This window comes from Heterocephalus glaber, unplaced genomic scaffold, assembly GCF_053883595.1.
Source record: "Heterocephalus glaber isolate CG9 unplaced genomic scaffold, H.glaber_assembly_v1.0 deba00001720, whole genome shotgun sequence".
Lineage (NCBI taxonomy): Eukaryota > Metazoa > Chordata > Mammalia > Rodentia > Bathyergidae > Heterocephalus > Heterocephalus glaber.
The window spans coordinates 1,531,472-1,542,645 of NW_028258433.1; the positions used below are offsets into that span (position 1 = coordinate 1,531,472).

The 11,174-nt window shown below is 40.7% G+C and overlaps 1 long non-coding RNA gene across 1 annotated transcript; it reads right to left on the minus strand.

Moving 5' to 3' along the window:
- Nucleotides 1-297: 297 nt before the first annotated feature.
- On the minus strand, nt 298-10,525 carry LOC147821672 (uncharacterized). The gene is made up of 4 exons (XR_015446670.1): nt 10,186-10,525; nt 9,103-9,213; nt 4,312-4,581; nt 298-743 (listed from the first exon to the last, which is right to left on the minus strand). It is a non-coding gene; the product is annotated as an uncharacterized LOC147821672 (long non-coding RNA).
- Nucleotides 10,526-11,174: the final 649 nt, after the last annotated feature.

Sequence of the window (11,174 nt, forward strand, 5' to 3'; positions counted from 1 at the left end):
TACCACAGGAAAAAAATTCAGGGTAAGGATTCACCCCCAGGAAAGCTATAACTTTGTAGATCCAAGGGTCTTGTTATATGGATCATTTGGGTAATGAGTAAATTAAAAGGAAAAGAGAAACAATAGATTGATTCATGCTGGAAAGGGTAGAGACTCACTCTTTGTGAACTCTCAGGATGGATTGTCAAAATGTTGTCAGATTTTGCAATTGAGGTGAGGCTGTTTTTCTATTGAAAGAGCTCCCCAACAGATTACTGTATTCATTGCTAATAAAAGGCCACTGCCTTATTAGATAGAACCAAGTTTTGAAGTGAAAAGTACCACTGGAGTAGGTAGAGAGCAATATGTATGGACTTGAAGGGTGAGAGCAGGGAAGATTTGTGTTTGGAGGAACCAATTAAATGCTGAAGTGTGGAATGTCATCACTCACAGTGGGGTCTGCAGATAAGCTGCATCAGCATCATCTAGGAGCTTGTTAAAAAATGCAGAAGCTGGGCTGAGGGTGTATCTGAGTGGTAGGACCTGATACATGACACATGCAAGGCCCTGGGTTCTAACACCAACACAACACACACATACTCACCCAAAAAACAGAACCTTTGGACATGTCATATGGGATGATAATCTGCATCTCAATAAGACTCTCCAGTGATTCCTATGTGCATTCAAGTTTAAGAAGCACTGGTCTAGTGAGAAAGGTGTTCTTGGCCCTTGGTTCAAATTCTGCCTTTATCAGTTGCCAGCTGTGGAGGAAACACATCCTTAGGACCAGCAGGAAAGGGTTGTGAAGTCAGACTACCCGGTTCACATGTAACCCAAGTCCCAGGAATGCCAAGTCTGTGGGCAAGATTCATGCATACCCTCAGTTTCCACATCTGTACTCTGGGGGCAATAATACATTGGCAACACTGGGATGTTAAGAGGATGAAATAAGAAATCCAAATAAGGCTCTTTATTGGAAGCTAGTCAGGGCTTAATTTCTCAATTTATGCTAAGTGCAGGTAATTTTTTCTGTAGATGGTATAATGTTTGGATAAGTCTCTCTCTCTCTCAATACTGGGTGAAGATTAAACCCAAGGATGCTCTATCATTAAGCTACATCCCCAGGCTATTTATTATTTATTTATTTAGAGACAGGGTATCACTAAGTTGCCCAGGCAAGACTCAAACTTTCGAACTTCCAGGCCCAGTCTCCCTTAGTGCTAGAGGTCAAGGTGTGTGGGCAAATCTCTTAACTTCTGTAGACCTCTGGCTCCACAGCAAGAACAATGACAACTAGACCCTGGGGTGGGTGAAGTTTAACAGGTATATGTTGTATGGTCTATCAAGCCTTTCCAGATGTGAGGATGCTGTTATCAAGAGCCTGTCAAAGCAAGACAGGTCAGAGGGACAGGTTTGTAGCCAGCACAGCAAAAAGGAATGATGGGAGGGGCAGTGTTGAGATGTTTGGACCACCGGGGTTTTTCTGAAGCCCAGTGAGAATCAGACCACCCTGAAATGTGTAATAAGGTGAAAGGTCAGAGGTTCGTGTCACCCTGTCCTTTGTCTTATTCTTTCCACCTCTACCTAGGGACTCGATTAGACCACCCAAGAAGGAATGTTTGCTTAGCAGCTGCTGGTAAATGGCAACTTTGCATAATTCTGACTAGCATGGAAGCAAGGCACAGCAGGGGTCTGCCATGCTGGAGCTCGTCCTAGAGTCTCAAACTTTCCTCTAGGTTTTTGTTTTAGAAAACCCAAAAGCAAGCTACTAACTCGTAGATATCTCTTTTCTTTTGACACTCTTTGGCCCCTTTGTACTCTTGATTTTCACCCGAGGAGGCAGCCAGGTATATTTGGGATGCATTTCATGATTTGCAGGACCAGAGATTTTTCCCTTGCTGTGGCTTGCTCAGTGCCTAAGAAAAACTGACCCTAAGCTACCTGCTGCTGCTGGGGAGACTATGCAGGTTTCTGTAGCAGTTGTCACATGGTTTCTCTACCATAGCTTTCGAGATGGAAGCTCTGTGAATCTCAGTCCCAAGTGCCCTGGCAGGCCCAAAATGTGGTCTTGGTGGTGAATCCATGCGACATCCAGAAAGGCCTGCCTGAGATGCCCCAGTATGGAAGGAAAATGACCCATGCTGATCCCAATACCATTGACTGATTTTTCCTCTGTGCTCTGCTCCATGTTTTTGGTGCTTTGAGCCCACATGCCTTCACCCTTGAAGACCAAATCCACAGCAACTCTTTGTCTTCCTGTGCCTCCAAAACAGTCCCTGTGTATGTTCCCCATTTTTGAAAGTTAGATTTGCAAAATCTGAAACTCAGAACAACCCTTGAGAATTTAAAGTCGGCCAAGCAAACATTTGCTTTTCCCTTTAATAATTTGTTGCCACATCCGGAACCATCTATAAAAACCCTTGCGGAATATCCCCCTCCTAGAAACAAGTATACATTTTGAATTTGAGCAGAGCAGAGATTGGTATGAAGGGCTTGCAGCCCCACACACGTAAAAGCCAATGCTGTGGCACTGGTTTTTGCAAAAGAAACTGCTTTACTACCAGTCTGATGGCCTGAAAAAGGTCAGAAGCTGAAAAAACAAAAAAAGCTCAGGTCTGCCCACTACTCTGGTTAGCTGATAGCAGGTGACTTCATATGAAGGGAGAGAGAAGCTGCTTGTTGACTGGATGGTGAGAAGGAGGCCTATTAGTATTCTTTTGTGCAGGCGTAGATAGATGGTCATCACGCGTCTTCACAGGTTGAGTGTTTCTTTTCAGGGGAGTCATCTTGTCATCCACAGGGGATTTTTGAGCTTATGACAGCAAAAGGTCATTGACTAAACAAACTGGCTTCTTCTGAGCATGTTTGTCCGTTCTTGAAAAGCCAGTTTCAAACCATCCATGAGTGGCTTCTGGAGAAATAGTTTTAGCACAGTTTATTATTTAAGGATTATATGTCTAGGTGTGTCCAGACCTCAGCGAATTTCAGGATACCAGCCCTGACCTTCAGCCCTGATGGGAGTCATCTGATCTCCCACAGGAGACCCTAATTCCTGCCCTGCCCTGCTCAAGCTGTTCTGTTGTCTTAAGGGTTGGGTGAAAGGATCTTTCCGTTTCAGGAACAAAAATGTTAGTCACTGTTCAGAATAATGGACATCGTGATGCTCCCAGACATTAACTGATAATGCCCTGCTTTTCCTGATGCTCTCTGTGAGTTCTAAAGATGATTCAACTCTGTACTACTTTGCATGGAGAAGGCAGGTTGTTCCTGCAGAGAAGTAGGGCCATACTGGCCTCAAATATGTGTTATTGGTTCTTCCCTGCTGGGTAACTGCAGAGCCTCTTATTTTTTTCAAAAAACAAAGATGGTGCCTTGAGAAGGGTGCTTCTGTGATAGAATAGCTGTCTGTGTGTGGGCACCACTCTCTCTCTGGCATCTTCTACAAGGGTTACATACCAGATAAGCTCTCCAAGGAAGGAGAGCACAGTGGTATTGCGTTCACATTGATGGCCTGGATTAGATCATTGCTCCATTATCCTGCACGGTGCTGGCCCTGGGATCTTTCTGGAATGTTTACCTTGGCCTTGGTCAGCCCCTGTGAATCCTGCCCATCTGATCAGAGGGGAAGAGGTGGCTCAGACTTCTTCCCTTGGAACAGCTCAGGCTGTTCTGACATGGTTTTGCCCTTCAGAACAAAAGCGTCCCTGGTTTAAAAGAAAATACTGCTCCTAATGTTGTTTAATGTTGTGGGTAACAAGCCTCCCATTCACTTTTCAATTGGTTTCCTTCCTTGGGGCCTTATTGTTAGACCAGTGGAGAATGGCAATGCAGGATGGGGAGGGCCATGCCACAAGCTTCATGGCACTTAAATACTTGTGAACAAGCCCCTTGCTCTCCTTTCAGTTAGAGACTTGCTCAGATCAGAGATGGAGGACCTTTCTCCCTTGTGAGATGATCTCTTTTGATCCACCAACTGTGTTGTTAGGGTTGTTTTAGGCCAGGTGAAAAATGACTGCACTAAAAGCAAGTTTTGGTTTTCCTTATTTATGATAGTCCCTGTTACCTGGACACAAACAATTAAATCTTCAAACCCCCAGGACACAGTTATCTAAAGAATAGGGGAATCATTTTAAGACAGGTGATAAATTCCTCAAAACAGAAAAGATGTATAAGTTGGATAAGAACAAAATTTCAAGGGTTTCATTTTCTGCTAGGAGGAAAAAGGCCCTGGGCCAAGTTCTACTTAAATCATTGTAGCCGATAACCAGGGACAATGATGCAAAGAAATCAATTTTCAAAAGAAATAAAACTATAAATTTTAAATTTCACCTTCTCAGTCCTGTTGTTGTAGCTGTCATTTCTCTGTAGGTGACTCTAATGGCCGTGTCTCCAGATATCTTTCTCTGGAGCTTCCGTTTTACCTTTCCAGTGGTGTGCTAAGTTTGTCTACCTGTGAGCCAGATTGGACTCAACCTTCTCCTTTACCCTCCTCCTCCTCCCAACTTCCTGATTTTTGCTGATTGGCATCAACAATCCTCGTTAAATGTTGCCATTCTATCTGTAGTTATTCCAGAATCTTCTCTCTCAAGAGGTCCTCTCCTGCAAAGCAAGACCTTATTACTGATTCCTTTCACAACTACAATAGACCCCAACTTATCTTCTCACATTGAGCACTTTTCCATCCTAGTCCTTTCCACACAAATCATGCCAAGCTACTTTTCCAAAAGTTTAGTTACAGTTGGATCATTTTTATAGTGCACATTTGTTCTTTATGACTATCCAATATCAGTGAACATTTTCCCTTAATTTGAGTCAGCCTTTCCTAAAGAGGAATATTCATTTGGAAGATTCCCTTGCAGTTAAGGCTCAGTCGTATGATTCCAGCTCTGTGAATCACAGGTAACTCTTATTCCCATAAGGGATATGGCTCCAACAGCGAATAACTTGAGAAGGTGGCAGTGTACAGGAACCAATTCTTTTGTCAAATGCAGTGTGGCAGGTTCCTGGATCCTCAGGAGTATTAGCAGTGTGTATTTTCAAGACAGCAGCTTTTGTCACTTAGCTTTGGAACTTGGCTATTTAGCTGAAGATTCTATAAACTAACTAGTGTTTGTTAACTTTTCTCTCCGCCCAAACCATGGAAAGTGATATTACCTATTGTTAACAACTAATAAACAAAAAATTTTAAAAATAAATATTAAATGATGTCTCAGTGTCTTGTGAAATAAATACTTACTCTCTAGCCTGGCATTTATATTTTTCCATAAGAAGGTCTCAAATCCCAACTTTGAAACAAGGCTTCCATATTTGCCTTTCTTTTATCTACTTTTGTTGTCTCTGGTATGTGCATTTTTTTCCTAAATCATTTTTCTCCATTACCCTTAGTTTTTCTTTATTAACTTCTGCTTTGGTTTAACTATTTATGTTCTAACACAACCTCCAAAGATAAACTTTATATGATGAAGGCACTCCAAACTTCGGTCTGTAGCTCTAGCTTCATTGACTTTTAAACACCAAGATTAGCAGCATAGAAAGGCCCCAGACGTGCTAATCTATGACTTATATAAATCTGAAACCTCTCAAATCTTGCTTGGGAGAAAACTCTAAAATATTAAAGGGGAACTTTATTATCATCAAAAAGCATTTTTGATGATATATTTCTGCATACCTTTCATTTTTTCTTATATTCTCCTATCTGTGACTGTCTATAACATCAAACGTGAATGAAAAGTGAAAAATTCAATCAAAGAAGTTTTTCATGTTATGCAGATAAAACATCTGGAAGACTTAATTTTTCTCTTCCACCTTATGGTTGATCTTGTTATTGACATAGTCTAAGACATTTGCCAAGATGAGAAAAACTTCCTCATCTTCCTTACCTTACATCTTCACTTCACATAAATTTTTAAAATCTTTAATTTTTGAGAAGCTCTTTTTCCACCCTTAAAGACAAAAGCTTCCCTGAACCTTTGAAAGCACCGATGGAAAGGGATATAATATTAATTACAAACAAGCCTTGTGCCAGTGTCACTTTAATAATACTGGAGATTGTGAGGTGTTCATCTCCCTCCTGAACTGAAGAGAAAGGAGTTTAGATCAGACCTGGATGTCCTTGATTTTGCTAAGCCCCATACATATGGAAGCAATTCTTCAAAATCAATCCATGACCTTCTGCTGAATGTGGTTCATATAAAACCTTGATAGGCACCATTGTTCCTTGTCTGCTTAAAGGGCCTAATGCTGCCTGAGACGGTGGCTTTGGCCCTGGCTGATGGCATACTGCTCACACTGACTCTGAGCCACACTGTTCTCATTAGCAGAAGCAGGAGGCCCCCCCAACTCCCTGGGTTTCCCAATTGATTGTAGCAATCTTGCCCCAGTTCATGTTCATTTTCAACACTCTACATGAGAGCTATTCACAGTTTAAGAGTTTTCCTTCTCTTGGCAAAGAAAACATTGTCCTAAGGCCTACAGTTATCACTGATGTCTAGTTTGTTTAAATTCATTATCCTCATTCTTCTTTTCTCACATCCCACTTACACCACAAATATCACTAGGAATGGGCAACAACAACAACACAACTGAGAATATGTGTCCCAGTGACGTAAAACAAGAACTTTTACACTAAGGTGACAGCCTTTTATAAAGACTTTTGTAAAGGATTATAACCAGATTAGCCTTATTATATTAATGGCACACACCATGAAAATCTATTGGTAACTTTTTGTATGTTAGTTTCATTGCTTACTTTTTAGTCATTTTTTTATTCATTAAGTTTATTGGTACATTTTAGGTTTACATTACGATCACATTCATCATTGGGAATTTGTACATGTTCATGATGTGTCTTGGTTCTTGTTTTTTTCCCCCTTCCCCTGCCCTCCATTCCACCCCTCCACCCCTCCCTATTTACAAAAACTTTGTTTTTGTCTTTTCCTTCTTTTCTCATATTTTTTCCTTTCCTTTCTTTCCTTTTCCCTACCCCTCCCTACTTTCCCCTTTGGACCTTTTCTTCCTGTTTCACAGTATCTATTATACATTTTGGTCCTTATTTACTCTTTCAGTTTCTCACACCGGAGAAACTCTTTGGTGTTTACACAAGTGTGTCCTATTTATTTTACTTAAGAGTATGGCCTCAAGGTGCATCCATTTAACTTACTTTTTAAAGAGAAAATACTAAGCTTGTTTTTCCTTAATTCAACTTTGTTTTGTTCTGCATAGATTAACAGCCTTTACCATATATAGACCATCAGCTTTGTCTTCAGGAATTTATCAGAAGTTCCCATAATAACTCACTGTGCACATTTAGGGGCTGGAGATATATATATATATATATATTTTTTTTGAGATATATATATTTTATATATAATAAAACTAATTTATAAAGTAAAATATTTACTTATACTGTACAGTACTTATAAATTAAATATAAATTTGGTTAACAATTAATTACTACATATATAAGTAGATATATATCACCAAAGGCTTCCCCTCTGGTGTAGTGAATGTAATGTTTATCATTGAATCTTATGAAACAATTATTTGTTGCTTAAGGGGGAATAATGTTTGCATTTACTCCAAACTTCATTAATTATTCTGTCTCCTGAGCTGGATGTGATAAACTTAGGGCTGCTGGAGTCAGTGAGATTTTACAAAACAGGCATTCACAATCATTCAGGTTGTTTCATGAATAGTTAAGCTTGACCACACAACTTGGACAACAGTGCTGCTGGGGCAGATGGAATTGGTTAACTAATTAATCATCTACCTCAGACCTCCTTAAACAAAACTGAAAAATCATGTTATTTGGTTGCCAGATGGTCTAGAGAAAATTGAGATCAAAACCTTGGAGTTGAGTTAATACTTTAATAATTTGGCTTTTATTATTTTACAGAGTTTCTCAGGTAGGAATCAAGTATATCTATATCTATATTTTTTTTTCTGACTGCCTGTTCAGAAATTATTAAAATGCATCTTACAATTTAAAGGACTGGACTCCTATTCAGGATGCTGTGTCTTGGAGCCTGTGACAATCAGCGAAAATAAAATGATTCTGAGCATAATTATTTAATATTACAGGTTCTGTTGAGCTGATCTCAAAGGTATCATACATATCAAAAAGTTGAGGGGTAACCTGGGTGAACTTTATGCATATAACCATTGTATGTGCATCATGAAGCTAAATATACCAGATATTATTCAGGCTAAGGACCATGCACAAAATGAACACTCAGTGATTACACATTGGTGGCAATTACAAGCTATATTAATACCTGAACTCTTAGCAAGGTGAGTGCATCCTATCTTTCTTCTGTCATGCCTTCATGGGTTTTTAGTGCATGGTAAGGTTAGGATGATTATGAATAGTGAGGAACCCTCAGGTGGTCCCCTTTTATGGGAAGCTGACCAATATGGAATGGGCTGGGTAGATATGGGTAGAAGTTCTAGATTTAAATACCAGTTCTGCCACATATAAGAGGTTTGATATTGGAGAGATCCCTTGACCTTTCTTATTTCTCATCTGCAAAATGATAATTAAGTTCTTTCCAGGTTTACTAGAGACATAAAATAAGATAATATATGTGATTACATTCAGCAACTAGTAGGCTTCAGAGTTAGCTGAATCCAAACCTGGACTCCAAATCACCAAATGCTGGACCAATGCCACTATTGCCAATGCTGGACCAAAGGAGTATGTCTAGGGAATCCTGGAGAATTCAGGGAATGATTCCTGTTTTGGTTTCAGTCTCAGAGAAACCATGGAAAAGGAACTCACTCTGCCTTCTAGGAGACTCTTCAGGAGGACAGGGGACTCCTTATACCACTTTTCAGAAAACATTTGGATGGATCAGGACTCTCAGTCCTCTTTGTAGTGAACCAGAATCCCTTGGGATGTTGTGGGACTAAAAAAACTTCCAGGGAACAAGAAATCCTCTTTGGCCTGAAATTGTTGACTTAACATTCTTTTGATTATCCTGATCAAAACAAGGTGAGCTGCAGTTTTCCAAATATCAGAGAACTTGCTTCATTCCACCAGTCCCCTGGGAAACTGAGAAGTAGGGTTGGAGGTAGGGGATCCAGGATGGAGACTGTCACTGTGTTGGAGGGAGGATCACTCACCTCTTAGAATAGAAGGGTCATGGACATCACAATGAGGCGGGTAGAGGTCCTCTTATTAGCTGGGCCATAGGTCACAGTCTTCATATGAATGTCTTGGCCACTCAGCTTGCTCTACAACAGAAATTTATTTCTTACCTTTCTGGAGACTGCAAAGTCCAAGACTAAGATGTCAAATTCTGTGTGTGGTGAGGACTTTTTTCTGATTCATAGGCAACTGTTTTTTGGTGTGTCCTCACAAGGTTGCAGGGAGGAAGGGCTCTCTTTGGAGACTCTTTTTTTTTGGTACCAGGGATCGAACTCTCGGGTCCTTGAGCTTGCGAGGCAGGCGGTGGAACCACTGAGCTAAATCCCCAGCTGGAGACTCTTTAATAAGGGTACTAACCCCATTCATAAAAACTCCACCCTCACAACCTCCCAAAGGCTCCATTTCCTAATACCACCACCTTGGGAGTTAGGATTTCAACAAATGAATCCGATCGGGGTGGGGGTGGGGGCAATTCAGTCTATTGCAATGAATATGCCTCAATTTCTTTATCTGTAAATTGGCTAGAATGCTACCTGTCTCCCAGAGTTATTGTGAAGATTAAATGAGATCCAGTGTGTTAAAGAATAGATACATGATAGGCAGGTGTTGAAGCTCACTTTTCCCTGCACCTGGAGCCAGGTGCCCCAGCTTGTGTGCCTGCAGCCATGCCCCTTGACCATTTGATGGTCACTTTGTTTTCTTCAGGCCCCAGGTCCATATCGCTTGCCTTCCCCCCTAATTATTTTTTTATTTTGAAAGTTCATTAACATTACTATTTACAATAAATCTTTCAACTTGTAGGTCTTTATGATGTTTCTATATTAAAGCTTAAATTTCTCTCAGACATGAATAAAGCTTTTGTAATAAACTTTTCAAATAAATCATTTTAGTATCTATCTTTTTCCAATGGGATGACAGTAGCATTGCCCTGATAGCATTTTTAAAATTTTACTGAATTATCTCTTTTCAAATGAATTATTACTAACAAACCTTGATTTTAAATATAGGTCAAATATTCCTTGCCCAAAATGCTTAGCATGGGTCTATCTAGTTCCTACCTCCCTGTTTCCGTCCCCAGTGGTCCTTGGGGTGCTTCTGGGTAGTTGTTTTCTTCTCCCTGGCAGTTTCACCCCAGTGTTTTCATGGGCAGCTATTTGTAGCCTTACTGCCCTGGCTTCCTTCAGGAGGCTGGTGTGCTGCTTGCAGTGCTAGGATATCTGGCTTTGTTGGTTCTCAGTCAGCAAGCGAACAGTGCCAAGTAGAATGTCAATTGTTAGGCAAATGTGGTGATGCAAACCCACTGCCCTCTGGCCACCTGGAGAGGTCAGCACAGCATGTTCTGCTTCTAGGCTGCTCTGTGCCTGTAGGAAGTCTGGATGGGTTAAATGGCCACCTGGATGTAAGCAGTCCCTCCCTGAAAGCAGGGCAGGAGAGGGTGAAATAAAGGGCCAGTTGTGACTATAGAGAGCCTTTCTTACTGCTGCACTGACTGCCTTGATTTTCATCATGTCATACTGTGACCATGCAAAGCAGGCAAAGGCGGGGGAAGTAGAACAGAAAGAACCACATCAAATAATGAGGAAAAGGCCTGAGGGTGATGGCTGAATTGACACGATTTCATATACATTTATGTTAGCTCTTCTACCCAAAGACAGAAAAAAAATTAGAATTCAGGAGCAATGAGAGTCATGTAGCAAATTTAAAATCCAGAAGAGAATAAGAAAACATCTTTTAATACTCTCTACCTTTCCTTTCCATTGGTGAATCTTGTGCTTAGGAGGGATCTTGGGTGTATGTGTTTCAGTACTGTTCCTCAAACTGGGTCCCTATCCATCTTAGAGATGGAAAATCTGCTTTAAAAATTGGTGGTTTTAACACTGAGATTCCACCTCACCCCAGAAAGAATGGCTGCTATCAAGAAATCAACAAATAACAAATGCTGTAGGGGTTGTGGGGAGAAAGGAACCCTTCTCCATTGTTGGTGGGAGTGTAGACTGGTGCAACCACTGTGGAAATCAGTATGGAGATACCTCAAAGAACTAGGGCT